Below are 18,392 nucleotides of genomic sequence, written 5' to 3' on the forward strand. Positions count from 1 at the left end.
TAGCTCGTCATTCCCAATGAGTAATGAGTTATTAACCTTTACAAGATGATTGCTCCCACTAAATTCCATGTCTTCACATGATAATTTCCAAGCACCCACTTAATTCCACATGTTTCGTAATTGACTACTCAATTGAAACATTTCAAGAATTGAAATATATTGCTTTGCTAAGTTATTAAGATAAAACCATATATGTTCCCATCATATCCTTTCAAAATACCTATTTTGAAGAGGTCTCATCTTAACCTTATGGAAAGAGATTTTAATCTCTAACTCATTCATTTTATAATGATACGTAGCAATGTCATTATTTAAATATGAATAATATCTAATACACGTCCTTCAAAATACCCTTTTCGGAAGGAGGTTTAACCATTTAATTTTCATAATGAGGTTAAGTAATGACATTAGCGTGGTTAATACTTAACTTAGCTATTGTGGATATCGGTATATCAATCCTTGCAACTTCTAGTCATAAATCTCATTTATTTTCTAGGATGTAACTTTGATTCATTTAGGCTCTTAAGTAAATATCAATATTGAAACTATTGGTCAAAAATATCATAAACTAGTCAATTAAGACTTTACATTAGTCATTCTTCTTCCAAAACTTTCTTTTGGTCTCCTCGTGTAGTTATCTTGAGAACATATTCTTTTGATTACTTCACTTGGTCTCTTTTGTCATGTAGATCTATTCGAGACCATAGATCTCATCTATTCGTGTATATTATATAAATAGATATACCTTTATTCAAATCATTCTTCCTTGCGTAGATCTCATTTACACAAATTTTTCTTGATGTTCTTTGTGTCTCCATTTTTCTCCCACTCTATCTTTAGAATGAATACACTAGAGATTCAAAGATAGCTTATGAGACACAAATATTGATTTTGAAGTAGAAGGAGGACTATCTCATAGGTTGGCTAATTGTTTTAAATTTGATAAGTGTAATTGGTGATTGACATTCCTTTAAGAGAGTTCATCAACTCAATATCACTTTATAATTGATCATATACAAAGCCTTAAGCTTGTGGACACATAATGAATCCCATCATTATAGTTGTCTATTAGATCACTTTAAGTGAATGATCATATGTTTCTATGAGCAAGCGGATAAAGACGAATTTTAGAACAAGGATAAAATACGATAAAACGGGTGACTTGGGTTGCAAACCAAGCCACCATTATCCAAAATACAACCAATATCCAAAATAAATTTCCATGTCGAACACGGAAATCTAAAGGTTCTAAAATCCGAAACATAAATTAAAATAAGACAATAAAAAGACAAGCTTCATGGAAGCTACTCCTAGCTTCTCGATGGTTTCTCAAGCTTGCTTTTCTTTTCCCTTGTCCTTGCTTGGTGGAGGCCCTATTTACAATAAAAAGGGGATACATTATCACAACTTTGTATCACAATACCATAGTTGAATTAGAAACATAAAAGAAAGGATAGTCATTTACCTACTGGAGTGATCTTTCCAGCTTTGATGTCACCAAGATATTTGGAACAATTTCTTTTCCAATGTCCAACACCATTACAATAATGGCATTTATCAAGAGGACCCTTCTTGATCTTGGAAGTGCTAGCTTCATAAGTCTTAGTTTTGGTGAAAGTGGGAGCTTGCTTCTTACCCTTCTTTCCATTCTTTTTGAACTTCCCCTTGCTTTTGGTGCTAATGTTAAGCACATCCTTAGGTGGGTTGACATTTAACCCCATGTCTCTTTCGGCTTGCACAAGTAACTTGTGCAACTCTTCAAAAGACACGTCCTTGTCTTGCATGTTAAAATTCACCCGGAATTGAACATATGCCTTGACTTTGGGTAAGGAGTGTAGAATCCTATCTACAATGAGTTCTTTGGGGATTTCAACTTTTTGAATCTTCAAAGTCTCGACTAGCTCCATTAATTTGAGCACATGAGGGCTAACCTTTTGGCCCTCTTTAAAGTCGAGATCAAAGAATGCCGCGGCCGCCTCATATTGGACGATCCGCGGAGTTTGTGAAACATTGTCACAAGCTTGGAATAGATTTCATTAGCGGTGCCCATTTTAAAGGCTCTCCTTTGGAGATCCGCCTCCATCGCAAAGATCAACACATTTTTCATTGCGGCGGACTCCTTATGCTAAGCCTCATATGCTTCCCTAGTGGCGGCGGTCGACCTAGCATTAGGTTCGCGTGGAGAGGCCTCGGTAAGGTAACGAAGCTTGTCGACACCTTGGGCGGCTAGTTTGAGTTGGGCATCCCAATCGGAGAAATTTGACCCATTCTTTTCAAGTTTACAACGATCCATGAAGGATCAGAGCCATGAAGTATTAGCAAGAGGTGTGGCGTTGTTGTTGTTTGGAGTGGCCATTTGTTATGAGAAATAAAAGTGATCTACAAAACAAAATAGAAGGAGTAAAACAAATGTCATTTTCATAATAATAATACTCGTAAAATTTTTTAATTTAAACAAGTTTTATTGCATTTTTCTAGTGACCTCTACCCAACTAGATAAATGATTCCAAGACCCAAATTCATATCAACTTAGGCACGGGGTAGCCTATGAAACCCTTATCAATATAACTTGGTGGATTAACCTTTTAATCGATTCTACTTCTAGAACTCTTGGTCGATAAAATTACTCTAATATTTATCTTTAGCCCAAAACACATCCGACAAGGGCACGGGGTGGCCGATGAAACCCTTATCAAAAACTTTTGTTGAGTTCAATCCAAATTTCGAATAAATGTGTCCATGATCCAAACCCATATTAACTTGGGCACGGGGTAGCCGATGAAACCCTCATCAATATGAATTCGGTGGTTAGACATTTATCACCCACTTCCCCTACGTAACAAGGTTTGTACCCCGGGGTGGCCGAGTGCACTCCCTCGCGAAATAGGTTTTCATGGTTTCTACTATTTGGTAAGGCTATGTCTCAATTGTTTATTTTTAGCGAGAGGTCATGTCAATTTATTATCTATCACGTTTTAAGTGAACTAAAGCGGTGAACTACAATAATTGAAATTGACACGGTCGATAAACTCGATGAAAGATGATGCATGTTTTAGTTATGGCGATTTAGCGATGCATGCGACATATAAATAAAATGCAAAGCATAAAATAAATCCTAGTATGGCCTTCCTAAAATAGAAAATCTAATTAACTATTACATATTCGGAAACCAACTCCATTGGTCCCTTGAACTTCGGTTGTGGCACGCATCTCGAGGTAACACCGTCTTTATGTATCGCCTTCTTGAGTGACATCATCTTCAAGGAACTCCGGAATAATTAAATTACATAACAAATTACATAATTTCCTATTATACATTTGTAATTAAAATAAAATAAAACTATTAAATTACAAAACGGTGATACGAGATCACAATAAATTACAACCGAATCGATATTCCCATACATTTCGGGTAATACCAATTAAAAACTAAGGCCATACTAAGTAAAATTACATAATTCAAAAATTACATAAAATAAAATTATGACAATCATAAATAAAATGCAGCATTATAATATGTATGAACATGCCCAATTTTATGCTAAATCGCCTTTAAGGAGCCAATATCGTATATTAAACGGTTTTTACGGATTTGCGTGATTCAACCTTTTGAAATCACAATAAATACATAAATTCATATTTATGCACAAGTTAATTACCCTAACCAACTTAGGACTCAAAATTAGTCTCCACTAACTATTTGACTATAATTAACTTATATTTCTTAAAAATTTTCATTAATGGACTCAAAATTACAAAAAACTGCTATAAACTTAAAATAAATCACCAAAAATTCCAAATAAATTCAAAATTTGAAATTTAAACTCATGAACATTCTGGAAAAATACCATGACACTCATAATATTCAAAACCTTAGGTTAAAAATTTCGAAATTTATCGGAAAAAACAATGTTGCGGTTTATCGGATTTATCAATTATAATCATAAAAACATGAGAAAAATATATTTATCAACTTTTCAATTTTAGATCTGAAATAGGTAATAAAATGCAACATGTGACGTTTTTTCTTAGTCATGAAGTATGTTTTAGCAATTATTCACTAATTAAGTCACTATTCATGCTATTTTTCATCAAAAATTCATAAATCATGCATAAAGATTTCAATATAGCCTATTATTTTACACACATCTTTTAAAATTACATGTGACAACATACTAAATTTCTATGACCAGATTCGAAATATTTCTCATATTAACCTATTTTTCATTTAAATCCGATTTTTATCATGAAAAAACCATATTTCGAGCATAAAAACTCCAAAAATTATGAAAATATACAGGTCATCTAAAAATAATATATGTGAAAACATATCCAAAAATCACTGTAAAATTCGAAGTTTAGCTAATTTTAGTCCGAAAATGACATTTTAATCATAAAATCACATTTTAATGCCATTATAATATAGGAAGAACAATAAAAATCCATAAATTAACCAAAATATCCTAAATACATTTTAGGATCAGAAACTTTAACATGCATAATTTATTTCGTGATATATCATAATAACACAAATTTCTAAGTTTTATATGTTAATCGTATAACTCGGAAAAACTATAACCGATTTGCTTGCAAACAACCAAGGCTCTTGATACCGCTTGTTAGAAATCTATATCTCATTACTTGACATATTCAAATATTTTTTGATTTAATTTAGTCATAAAATTAAAAGTTGATCTTATGCATGCAAACAATAATAAAATTAAAGAAGAAATCATCATCTTACATTGAAGATTTTGGATTTTATGGGCACAAGTGAGTTTTCCTACTCACTTGTTCTTGAGCTTCCTTAAGTGGATGAACAAGGATTCAAGTAGAGAATCCCTCCCAAGGATTAATACCCAAAGTAACAACTTAATAAAATTAATATTATTATTACTAGAACAATATTAATTTTGTATAAAATTGACCAAAAATATTTTGTTCTCTCAATAATTTCAGTTAAGAGAGAGGGAGGAGGAGGAAGATTTTATCTCACTAAAAACTCTTATTTTTAGATGATGAATGAATAATACACTAATGTTTTAGGTAGTGTATAATAGGTAAAAATAAGGAGAAAAACCCATGGTTTTCTCCTCTTGAAAAACCGGGTGGAAGGGGGAGGAAGTGGTCAATGCATGCACAAGGTTGTCTTCACAAGATCAAGTAGGGTTGCATGGCTAGGTTTAGGAAGAAATGATTATGTTTACCACTAACATAATCAACATAATATATTCCTAATATCACCCTTAATTTCGGTCATTATAGATAAAATGGACTCCATTTTATTTTTGTCAATTTGTCACATGTCATATGTCACATAAAATTGTTATGTATTTTTAACATATTAAAAATCAACGCATTAATAAAAATACGTCATATACAAAATCGACTTAGTAATTCATAATTACTTATACCAAAATATTTTACCAATTATAAATCACAACATCTTGTATTTATAATAATTTATTCATTCAAATGCAATTGTTTCCTTAAACAATAATTTCATCTAAGTAATAAAAAAATTCGATTACTTAGACCGTATCTTATTTAATCAAATTACAATGAGACACATAAATATTACTTCCAAAATCGTCCGTCAATTTTAAGTAATTTAATTGACCTGCATTGTCATACGATCAATTAAATGATCAATTAAGAGTGTTACCCTTTAGGTATGACCTAAGGGGATCAACTGGTCACCACCGTCTCACGACAGTAATGTCAAACTCTAGTCAGCCAATCATTATCGATATGTGTGGTTGTTGACTTGAGTAAAAATTACTTCCCAATTGTATTCTTTAAAATGAGACTTAAACATGTGATCTTCATGATCAACAGTTGTGATCGCATTATTGTCGGAGGACACATATTCCAACATTTGTGATCAGGGAGGTAGTTGAGAGGATGATTACGCTCAGAAAAACGGTGATTAAAGTTAAGGGGAGATATTTGTGGGACTTGATGATGATTTAGGGGAATCGATCGAAAAAATAGGGATTCTTGATTAAGGTATATATTGATGAATTTGGGGGATTGGTCCGCTATTTTGCGACGACAATTTGGTACAAATTATTTATCCTGTAAATAATTCGATGCCGCAACCGCTTTGAATATGAGCACGAGAATTGAAGCTTGATGGTGCGAGTGGTTGCAAATTGAGTCGAGCTGCTGCTGCTTAGTGCGGTGGTCAAGGTAAGTGATGGAGTCCGAGGATGGTGATGCTGCTGGTCTTGTTTCGCGAGAGCAAAGTATGGCCACAGTAGTTGTCGATTGGCGAGCTCCGTCGTTGGTTTTGAGACCGATTTGAATTGTGGTGATGCTGGTGCTTTTCGTGTCGGAATTTGAATTGAATGGCCAGCCATGGTGAGTCGTGGTTGTGGTGGACTCCGGTGATTGTCGATTGATGATGAACGGTGTCGCAGGCAGCCATGATGAAGGTGTTGATGGAGGACAAAAAATCGTGATATTCTTGTGTACAATGTGTGATACATAAGTGGACTCATGGGACTCAAAAATATAGGTGGACTCGCCGGATCTTGCCTATATATATATATATATATATATATATATATATATATATATATATATATATATATATATATATATATATATATATATATATATATATATAGGTGGGATCCGGTGAGTCCACCTAAATATTTGAGTATATGAGTCCATAAAACAATATCACGCACTATACAAAACAATATCACGATTTTTTTTTCGAAATTTTTTTTTTTAGATTTTTTTTTCAATTTTTTTTTTCCCGAATATTTTTTTTTCAATTTTTTTTCGTGTAAGCTGTGATATTGTTTAGTATAACGTGTGATATTGTTTAGCATAACGTATGATATTGTATTACAAAATAATATCACGATTTTTTTTTTCAAATTTTTTTTCAAATTTTTTTTTTCAGCTGTGATATTGTTTAGTATAACGCGTGATACTGTAAGCTGTGATATTGTGTATCATAACATGTGATATTATTGATGGGGCATATTCTGCACCCGCTGACCGAGTCAACATATTGAGCAAGGTCAAAGACAAAAGACAGCAAGTCAACGTATTAGACTGACCCTAATCGACTGTGACTGTCGGCTGTCATTTGGGTCTCTACTGGGCAACTAGCCGGCCGGGAGGCATATCCGCGTACTCACATCCAAGTCCCCTCGGCATGGAGTCAACCAGGCCAGCCGGCCTGCCATGGGTCCCTCGGCCGAGGGTAGAACAGTCTTTCCACCTGCTAGCCACTTGGCCACTTGGCCACTACGTGACAAAAGGTGAAAAGTCTATAAATACTCCTCAATCCTCATTGAGAAAACGATCCACAATTCATCCTAAAAACTCACTATTAATCTGGTATAAACTCCCTTATCTCTCTACAATATACTTGGCCAAGTAACATACAACTTAATCTCTTTAAGTTTACTGACTTGAGCGTCGGAGTGAGTACGCTCGGTACCAAGCCGAGCCCTCAGTTTGTTCATCTTAAACAGGAAAGAGCGAAAGGAAGAGTCAAGCAAAGACATCATTCTACAAGCTTACGTGGACACAAATCCTGCTCCGGAATTACACCCGGAACAATTGGCGCCGTCTGTGGGAAACCATACTAAAAGCTGGTCACCTACCTGACAAAAAAAAACCAAAAACCATTCAAAGAGCTAAGAGAATGTCAAAACAACAAGAAATAATTGTGAGTGACGAAACCGCATTCTACCAGGATGACGCGTTCCCTAATTCTGAGATCGGGCAGTCCCCCACCGGCCGAGTCATTGAGCCGGTGAAGTACGGGATGCCAAGAGAGCCAGAAACACCGCTGCCCACCGGCCAAGTCACCGTCATGGGACATGTGGTCGATGCAGCCAAACTGAAGCTATTCCTGGACCTGATGGGTGGTACGCCGGTCACCCATGTCACGACGACGGTGACGGCAGCGCCTCCACAGATGACCAGGGCCCACAAAGTGACTCCGAACAACTTGACTGGAGTAATACAAGGAGCTGGGCATACAAGGACGCCGGCGGAGCCCGTGGTGCCAGTGGCAGACCAAAGTCCATCCCCCACTCCCGGGAGGACAGTGTCGCCGCGGCAACAACGAGGCCACCCCCGAAGAAATGAAGAAAGAAGTCCGACTCTCCAAAGTCGGACAACAAGAAGCCCTTCCCGCCACGGGGAGAGAAGCCGGACTAGGGTTGCGAGGAGCCGATCGTCGCGTGTCATTCGGCACGTGGTCGATGACCCCTCGGTGCCTATGTCCTCGAAGTCCCGGTGCCGACTAAACTGAAGCTGCCGCCCCTATCATACAAAGGGGATAGCGACCCAACCGACCATGCCGAGGCTTTCGAGTCGTACATGTCGGTATGGGAGCAACCCGATGAGGTGTGGTGCCGAGTCTTCCCAACAACGCTGCATGGGATGGCTCAAAGTTGGTACAAGGGGTTACCCAATGGTTCGGTATACTGCTATGCCGACCTGAGAGACAACTTCATAGCCCAGTACGCCTGCAACAAAAGAAGGGCTGTGGAGACCTCGGATCTCCTGACTATCCGACAGGGGAAGGACGAGTCCCTCCGGAGCTACATCAAGAGATTCGACGCTAAGGTTCAAGCAAACCGTGAGTGAACACCGAGCCGGCGCCTTCGCACCGATGAAGGGCCTGCCGAAAGGCGAGTTCAAAAATGAGCTCATCAAGTGCGAGGACCTCAACCTCGACACCGCCAGAAAGATGGCCGATCGAGCCGTGAAGGACGAGGACTATCACAAGACTTGGGTAGGCCACAGCGAAGCTGGGCACCCAGAGAGGAGGAGCCGCTGGGACAATGTAGACGAAGGACGCCGTGACATGAATAGGTCACGGCCTGAAATATTTAACAGAAATGAACTCGGCGGGCGCCGGGGAGTTCGGGACCATACACCCGAAGCGGTACGGTCTCACCCCCTGGTCAAATCACCGCCGAGGTCTTTGCCCTAAGTAAGAATGAAGGGCAGAAGTGGGCCAGGCCCCCCAAGGCGAGGGGGGACGGCGACACTAACCAATTTTGTGACTACCACGGCCAAACCGGCCATAAGACCGACAACTGTCGGCATTTGAGGAACGCCATCGAGGAGCTAATCCAAAAGGGGCCCTCGGCAAGTATGTAGCCGGAGGCCCGGAAACAAGCTCCGACGGGGGCGAATGTAAAATCGTATTCCGGAGGATGGGAGTGATCCAGGTTGTAACCGGAGGAAACGAGAACGGTGGGTCAACTAATGGGCACAAACGGCACCTGAATGAGCTATACCAAGCCATAAACTTTGTGCCCAAAACAGCGATCCCCGCTTCCACCGTCCCCGATATAACCATCGGAAAGAAGGACTACGAAGGAGTCATCGCCCCGCACAACGACCCGCTCGTAGTCCACCTAGACATAGCCAACCACTTGGTCAAAAGGTGCACGATTGACACGGGCGCCTACACAAACATCATGTTCGGGGAGTGCTTTCTCAATCTCGGCCTCAAGATTGAAGACCGAGCCCTCGCACCAACCCGCTATCTGACTTCTCCGGGCCTGGTACCCCGGGGTCAATCGATCGCCGGTGATGTTTGGCCAAGCCGATGCGCCAAGAATGTTTTATCCGAGTTCGTGGTCATTGATGGTTCGTCCGCCTACAATGTTCTCATAGGCCGAGTCACCGAGCGAGGCCGATGCGTGATGTCCATCCGGGCCCTAACATTGATGTATGTCTCGGACCGGGGGGAAGCGCAAAAGCTCGTCTCAAAGGACGAAAGAGACGAAATTGTCATTGTCCAAGTATCTGCCAGAGGGTGCAACATGCAATTGTAACACCCCCATACTCCAAGTGCCTTACCAGGACCACTCAGGTATGAAGACATTACCATCTCGGTTACCCGAGGCAATGATAATCAAATAAACAATGAAGAAACAACATTTAAGTATAAATACTTAGCGAAGAGTTACAATTCTCAAAACCAAACCAAATGTGTAATACATGTTCTCAAACTAACTGTTCTAACTGAAATGTAAATAAACTAATAAACTACAGCGGAATACTCCTATCATCATGTCGTGGCCATCCCAGTTATCCCAGTACTCATCTCATACCTGCTCAACATCTGCTCACCATCCCCGAATGGATCACCGCAGGTTTACAAAACAACACCGGGGTCAGTACTAATCACACAATTCAATATATATTAACAATAAGATAAACAGACGACCTTAATCACATACACACACAATCACGCCAAATCCAATCATCTCAATCATCGATTGTCAATCGGACCGACCCGCCGTGGGGGACCGCAGCCGTACCCACCAAATCCCCGCTTCACATAGTGAGCGACAACCCTGTCCATTAATGTGCACATCCCTTCTGTGGCGGGTTCCACAGAAGGCGAAACTAGGGCGTGAAGCCACTCCCGCAAGTGACCCCACTCAGCCGAGGACACGCCTCGCGAACCATAGACAACGATCACAACCACAAACACAATACAATTACTATATCAAACAACCAATCACAACACATCAACCAATATCCCATTATGGTACTAATACTGAGTAGGAAATCCTACCTGGAAAGCACACTGTCAGACGGTCTCTACTGCTGTATCAAAAAGCCTCCTCTATGAAGCCTCCTCCTATCATACAACACATAAATGCTACCCAATCACATACTACACATAAACCCCCAAATCCCCTAATTAGGGTTTAACCAACATAAAGGAAAGACAATAAAAAGGGTACATAGATCTTACCCTTGACGCAAGGAACTCAACGGTATAACCAACGCTAAGAACTGACCTTCCAAACTCCGGGGATTGCTAATAATGCGATTAGGATGAAGAACTTGCTTGCTTTCTCTCTTAAACAGTAATTTAGGTTTTGCAAAAGTGATTTAGAATAATGACGACAAAGCTTATATACCTTAATCGCATAATTAACAAAACCCGAGAAAACTCCCCGTAAAACCAGACACTCGATCGAGTACCCGAGGTACTCGATCGAGTACCTTCTACTCGATCGAGTACCCTAGTTACTCGATCGAGTACCAAACAGGTCAGAAACTTTTCTAAAACGCAACTTACCCTTACTCGACAGAGTAAGGCCTACTCGATAGAGTACCCCAAGACTTATAAATACGGAGTATTACAGCCTTCCCTCCTTAAAAGGAACTTCGTCCCCGAAGTTCAAACCACTACTAAACAAAGGTACTCCCATAACATTCCCGACTCAACAACCAAAACAAAATTCAACACAAAACATGTTACTAACCCAACTCATCCCGACAAACATACCGACGCAACATACAAAAGGGGTATAAAACTCTTAAAAACTGTTCGCGATCATCTCTTACCCCCCTAAAAGAAACAAGGTTACGTCCCCGTAACCATACATACCTGATCAAAAAGGAAAGGGAAACGCTCTTTCATAGCCTCCTCTGGCTCCCATGTAGCTTCCTCGGTCTCGTGGTTAGACCAAAGGATCTTGAGCAGAACTGTCTCACCACTCCTAGTCTTTCTAACCTTTTGGTCTAGAATCTGCTTAGGCACCTCAAGATATGATAAGGACTCATCTAGCTCTAAGCTCTCTGCATCTAACACATGTGACGGGTCACTCACATACTTCCGCAGCTGCGATACATGAAACACATTATGCACTCTCTCTAATGCAGCTGGTAAAGCCAGACGATATGCAACTTCCCCAACTCGCTCTAAGATCTCATAAGGCCCGATAAACTTCTGACTTAACTTGCCTTTCTTCCCAAATATCATAACCCCATGCATAGGAGACACTTTCAAAAGAACTTTGTCCCCCACTTGAAACTCTATGTCCCTGCGATGTAGATCTGCACAACTCTTTTGTCTATCCTGAGCTGCCCTCATCCGTTCCCTGATCATCTTAATCTGTTCCACCATCTCATGCACCATCTCTGGTCCTAAAACCACTGCCTCAGCGCTATCGTCCCAACACATTGGACTCCTACATCTCCTCCCATACAAAGCCTCAAACGGTGCCATACCAATACTAGTGTGATAGCTGTTATTATAAGAAAATTCTATCAAGTCCAACCTCTTTCCACTACCACCAAAGTCCATCACACAAGCTCGCAACATATCCTCAAGAGTCTTGATTGTTCTCTCGATCTGTCCGTCCTGTCGCAGGATGAAATGTTGTACTCATCTTCAAAGTTGTTCCCAACGATTCCTGCAACTCCTTCCAAAACCTCGATATAAACCTCGCATCTCTGTCAGACACTATGTCCTTAGGGACTCCATGTAACTTAAGCACGTTCTTTCGATAGGCCATAGCCAATTGTGCCTTAGTCCATGTATCTTTCATTGGAACAAAGTGAGCTGACTTGGTCAGTCGATCCACTATTACCCAAATCATGTTGTTACCTTGTTGACTCTTTGGCAAACCCACAATGAAATCCATGGAAATGGATTACCACTTCCACTCAGGTACCTCTAAAGACTGAATCTTACCTTGTGGTCGACGTTGTTCCCCTTTAACTCTCTGGCATGTCAAACAACGGGACACAAACTCAGCTGTCTCTTTCTTCATCCCAGGCCACCAAAACGTTTTCTTCAAATCCTTGTATAGCTTGTCACCACCCGGATGTACTGAGTATGGTGTACAATGCGCCTCTGTCATGATAGTCTTTTTTAACTCCTCATCATTGGGAACACACCACCTACCATCGAACCTCAAACTACCATCTATATGAATAGAAAATCGGGACACTGTCCCTTTCTCTACTCCAGCTCTCCACTCCACTATCTTAGGATCCAACGCCTGTTTACCTCGAATGTCATCATAAAACTCAAGATGTACTGTCATATCACCCATGGTGTCTCCTTTCTGCATCATATGTATCCCAAACCTCGCTACCTCATCTCTCAGCCTCATCAAAGATAGAGCTGTACACAGAGAATGTACACTCTTCCTACTCAAAGCATCGGCAACAACATTGGCTTTCCCTTCATGGTATATGATTTCCATGTCATAATCGCCAATCAGCTCCATCCACCTCCTCTGTCTCATGTTCAACTCCTTTTGAGTGAAAATGTACTTGAGACTCTTGTGATCAGAAAATACCTTAAAGATTGCTCCATAAAGGTAATGTCTCCAAATCTTGAGAGCAAACACCACCGCACCCAACTCCAGATCATGAGTAGGGTAGTTCTCCTCATAAGGCTACAATTGCCTAGAAGCATAGGCAATCACTTTACCATTCTGCATCAACACACATCCTAACCCATTCTTTGAGGCATCTGTATAAACCTCAAAGTTCTCAATCCCTTCAGGCAATGCTAAGACAGAAGCTGTGGTCAAACGCTCCTTTAATGTTTGGAACGCCGTCTCACAACTCTCATCCCAACGGAACCTGTTCTCTTTCCTCATCAACGCTGTCATAGGTCTAGCTATCTTGGAGAAATCTTTCACGAACCGTCTGTAGTATCCAGCTAAACCCAAGAAACTCCTAACCTCAGTAACATTCTTTGGTGCTTCCCACTTTGTCACTGCTTCTATTTTTGCCGGATCCACAGCTACCCCATCTTTAGAGATCACATGCCCCAGAAAAGCAACTTTCTCTAACCAGAACTCGTACTTGGATAGCTTAGCATACAACTCATGGTCCCTCAAAGTTTGCAACACAATCCTCAGATGCTCCTCATGCTCCTCCTTAGTCTTGGAGTAGACTAAGATATCATCGATAAACACCACTACAAACTTATCTAAAAACGGTCTAAAGATCCTATTCATCAAATCCATAAACACTGCCGGTGCATTAGACAACCCAAACGGCATCACCACATACTCATAATGGCCATACCTCGACGTAAAAGCTGTCTTTGGTATGTCCACCTCTCTAATCTTCACCTGATGGTACCCCGACCTCAAATCAATCTTAGAAAAGACTGATGCACCACTCAACTGATCAAACAGGTCATCTATCCTTGGCAAAGGATACTTGTTCTTTACCGTCACTCGGTTCAGCTCTCTGTAGTCTATGCACAACCTTAGACTCCCATCTTTCTTCTTCACAAAAAGAACTGGTGCTCCCCACGGCGATACACTCGGTCTAATGTACCCCTTCTCTATCAAATCATCCAACTGCTTTCTAAGCTCCTCCATCTCCTTAGGACCCCGGTGACGTGTGTCGTAGAGATTGGCCCCGTCCCTGGTTTCAACTCTACTGTGAAATCTATCTCTTTTCCCGGCGGCAACCCCAGAATCTCCTCTGGAAAAACATCGGCAAACTCTCCCACCACTGGTATCTCCTCAACTGTCGGACTCTCTATCCGGTCATCTCTCACATGGCACAAGATCAAAGGACATCCCTTCCTCAAATAAGACTTCAAGGTGACAGCTGCAATCAACTTAACTTTGGGTTTTACTAGAAACCCACGATAAGACACACTAACGCCCTTAGGACCTCTTAAAGACACTTTCTTTTGATGACAGTCTATCTTAGCTTTATATTTTCCCAACCAATCCATCCCGACTATCATCTCAAAACCGTCAAAAGGAAACTCTAGCAAGTCTACAGGGAAATCAACTTGCCCAACTATCATAGATACATCTCTAAACAATCTCCTACATGATACAGACTCACCCGTAGGTATAAAAACTTGCTCACTAACAGACTCATATACCCTCAAACCCAACCGCTTAACATGTCTCGAAGATACAAACGACTGAGAAGCCCCCGAATCAAACAAAATAAAGGTGGGAATACCATTAACAAGGAATGTACCGGTGATAACGTGCGCATCTTCCTCAGCTCCTTTCTTCTCCATCATGAATAACTTTCCACTGGTCTTCTGTCCACCTCCCTGGACAGTACTGGCTGATGTGGTCGGCTTAGCACCCGACCCTTGATTGTTGTTGTTGTTCGTTGGTGGTTTCTGATAAGAATTACCGCCGTTGCGGTTGCCTCCACTCTGGTAACTCTGACTTCCCCGGTTTGGCCATGATCCAGCCGGTCTGTTGCTCGCGTAGCTCTGCGCAGGTCTCTGGAAAGATCCCGGTGCACTTGTGCACTCATGTCTCTTGTGGCCTACACCACCACAGCTATAGCAGGTCACACCCCAACTACCACTAACACTTCCCCGGCCGCGCCCAAAGGAAGCCCCAGCACTGAACCCTGACCCAGAAGAAAACCCCTTTGACTGACTGTGGTTGCCTTTCTTGTGATTAGACTCGCCACCACCCTCCCTCTCAGACTTCCTTTTCTCACCACCTAACCTCTCCTGAGCCATCTCCACCAACCTCTCAGCTCTCCCAGCCCTCTCATAAGCTTCCTTAACATCAGTAAGGATCCCCACGGGTAACTTATCTATAATCTTAGGGGTCAACCCCCTCTCAAACCTCAACGCCAGGTTCTCCTCACTCAAACCCATATCCTCAGCATACCTATACTTCTTATTGAATTGCCTGTAGTACTCGGCCACAGACATCTCAGCGGTCATCTTAAAACTGTCAAACTCTTCTCTCAACTTACTCCTCACATGCTCCAGTACAAACTCCATTCTCATAGCCCTACGAAACTCCTCCCAAGGTATAGCAGGTAAACCTTGGTTTGTATAAATCTCCTTAGCACTCACTTTCACTGTATCCCTCCACTTGCCAGCTGCCTCCCTCAGATAGAACGCAGCCTGTTCCACTCTCATCTCATCAGGACAGTGAACCAAATCTAGTATGTTCTCCATCTCTCTAAGCCAACTATCGAGAAGGTTAGGCTCCCCAACTCCCTTATACTCTTTCGGGTTAAATCTCGCTATATAGAGGTTGATTTTAGAATGATCAACCTCTTTCTCCTTATCCTTATCCTTATCTTTCCCCACAGTCTTTAAAGCCTCAGTGAGAGCATCCTGATGCTCAAACATCTTAACGATATCATCTATGTTCATAAGCTCAGCTCTCGCATACAAAGCAGTCTTCTTGGGCGGCATCTTGAAACTATCATAGAAAAAGGGGTGGATATAAACATACGCGCCAAAACCTCAAAACAAGAAAACACGCTGCCAGACCCCTACTCGATCGAGTTCCCAAACATACTCGATCGAGTAACGGGCTACTCGATCGAGTGCCCACCATACTCGATCGAGTGCCCCAACATCAGACCTCTGACAGACCTTCTGACCTCTAACATACTCGACCGAGTAGCTAGGCTACTCGATCTAGTGACCCCCTACTCGATCGAGTGCCCGAGGTACTCGATCGAGTGCCCAAAAACACGATTCTGGACTCAAAATCGTCAAAAACCCACCCGATCGAGTCAGTCCCACTCGATCGAGTCATGCTAACTCAGAAACGCTACCCGCATGCTATATCATATGCTAACATGCTAAAAACTTTATAAAACCACATATTATATCATAACTAAGCATATAATGCTACGCATCCTTTCGTACGATCTACGAGATCATTATATCATGTTATTAAATGCCACCTTATAAACATCCAACATGTTATCACTCCAACAACAAGTCTACATATATCATTAACCTTTCTTTCACATTTTCAACTTTCTACTTCAAACATCCAACAATTACACACACTTCATCACATTCTTACACAAGCTAACCAAACAACACATACGACCTTAACATACACCCCCCATGTGACCGGTTCAAAATTGTAGGGCAAGTTCGCGACTTTAGGACGTCTCCCAAGCCTTTGCATTAGCTCCTACAACTTTTACCCCGGGTTCATTTTAATTGACTCCCTATGTTCATTAGGTTCATTGGTTACAGGTTTCAGGATCGTCTCTCTGATACCATTTGTAACACCCCCATACTCCAAGTGCCTTACCAGGACCACTCAGGTATGAAGACATTACCATCTCGGTTACCCGAGGCAATGATAATCAAATAAACAATGAAGAAACAACATTTAAGTATAAATACTTAGCGAAGAGTTACAATTCTCAAAACCAAACCAAATGTGTAATACATGTTCTCAAACTAACTGTTCTAACTGAAATGTAAATAGACTAATAAACTACAGCGGAAGACTCATATCATCATGTCGTGGCCATCCCAGCTATCCCAGTACTCATCTCATACCTGCTCAACATCTGCTCACCATCCCCGAATGGATCACCGCAGGTTTACAAAACAACACCGGGGTCAGTACTAATCACACAATTCAATATATATTAACAATAAGATAAACAGACAGTTTAACTATCATACACACACAATCACGCCAAATCCAATCATCTCAATCATCGATCGTCCCTTTGGACAGCCACGCCGATGGGGGACCGCAGCCGTACCCACCAAATCCCCACTCCACATAGTGAGCGACAACCCTGTCCATTAATGTGCACATCCCTTCTGTGGCGGGTTCCACGAAGGCGAAACTAGGCGTGAAGCCACCCCCAAGTGACCCCACTCGCCCGAGGACACGCCTCGCGAACCATAGACAACGATCACAACCACAAACACAATACAATTACTATATCAAACAACCAATCACAACACATCAGCCAATATCCCAGTATGGGACTAATACTGAGTAGGAAACCCTACCTGGAAAGCACACTGTCAGACGGTCTCTACTGCTGTATCAAAAAGCCTCCTCTATGAAGCCTCCTCCTATCATACAACACATAAATGCTACCCAATCACATACTACACATAAACCCCCAAATCCCCTAATTAGGGTTTAACCAACATAAAGGAAAGACAATAAAAAGGGTACATAGATCTTACCCTTGACGCAAGGAACTCAACGGTATAACCAACGCTAAGAACTGACCTTCCAAACTCCGGGGATTGCTAATAATGCGATTAGGATGAAGAACTTGCTTGCTTTCTCTCTTAAACAGTAATTTAGGTTTTGCAAAAGTGATTTAGAATAATGAGGACAAAGCTTATATACCTTAATCGCATAATTAACAAAACCCGAGAAAACTCCCCGTAAAACCGGACACTCGATCGATTACCCCCTTACTCGATCGAGTACCCTAGTTACTCGATCGAGTACCCAACAGGTCAGAAACTTTTCTAAAACGCAACTTACCCTTACTCGACAGAGTAAGGCCTACTCGATAGAGTACCCCAAGACTTATAAATACGGAGTATTACAGCAATCCCTCAAAGTGGCGAAAAAATCAGAGAAAGGGAAGAGCCCATCCTTACAACAGGAGGGTGATCCGATGAGCACCAACAACGTCGGCATGGTCGAAGGAGCCCAGACCGAGGAAGTGGAAATTGACCCGGGCGCACCGTGAATCGCTCGGTGTCGGCCTGGAGCCAAAATTCAGAGCCGGTCTCCTAGACCTGCTGAGGAAGAACAAAGACGTCTTCGCGTACTCAGCCGCCGAGATGCCAGGCGTGAGCCGGGAGGTGATCATTCACAAGCTGAACGTACTCT

The sequence above is a fragment of the Silene latifolia genome, chromosome Y (genome assembly GCF_048544455.1).
Source record: "Silene latifolia isolate original U9 population chromosome Y, ASM4854445v1, whole genome shotgun sequence".
NCBI classification, from domain to species: domain Eukaryota; kingdom Viridiplantae; phylum Streptophyta; class Magnoliopsida; order Caryophyllales; family Caryophyllaceae; genus Silene; species Silene latifolia.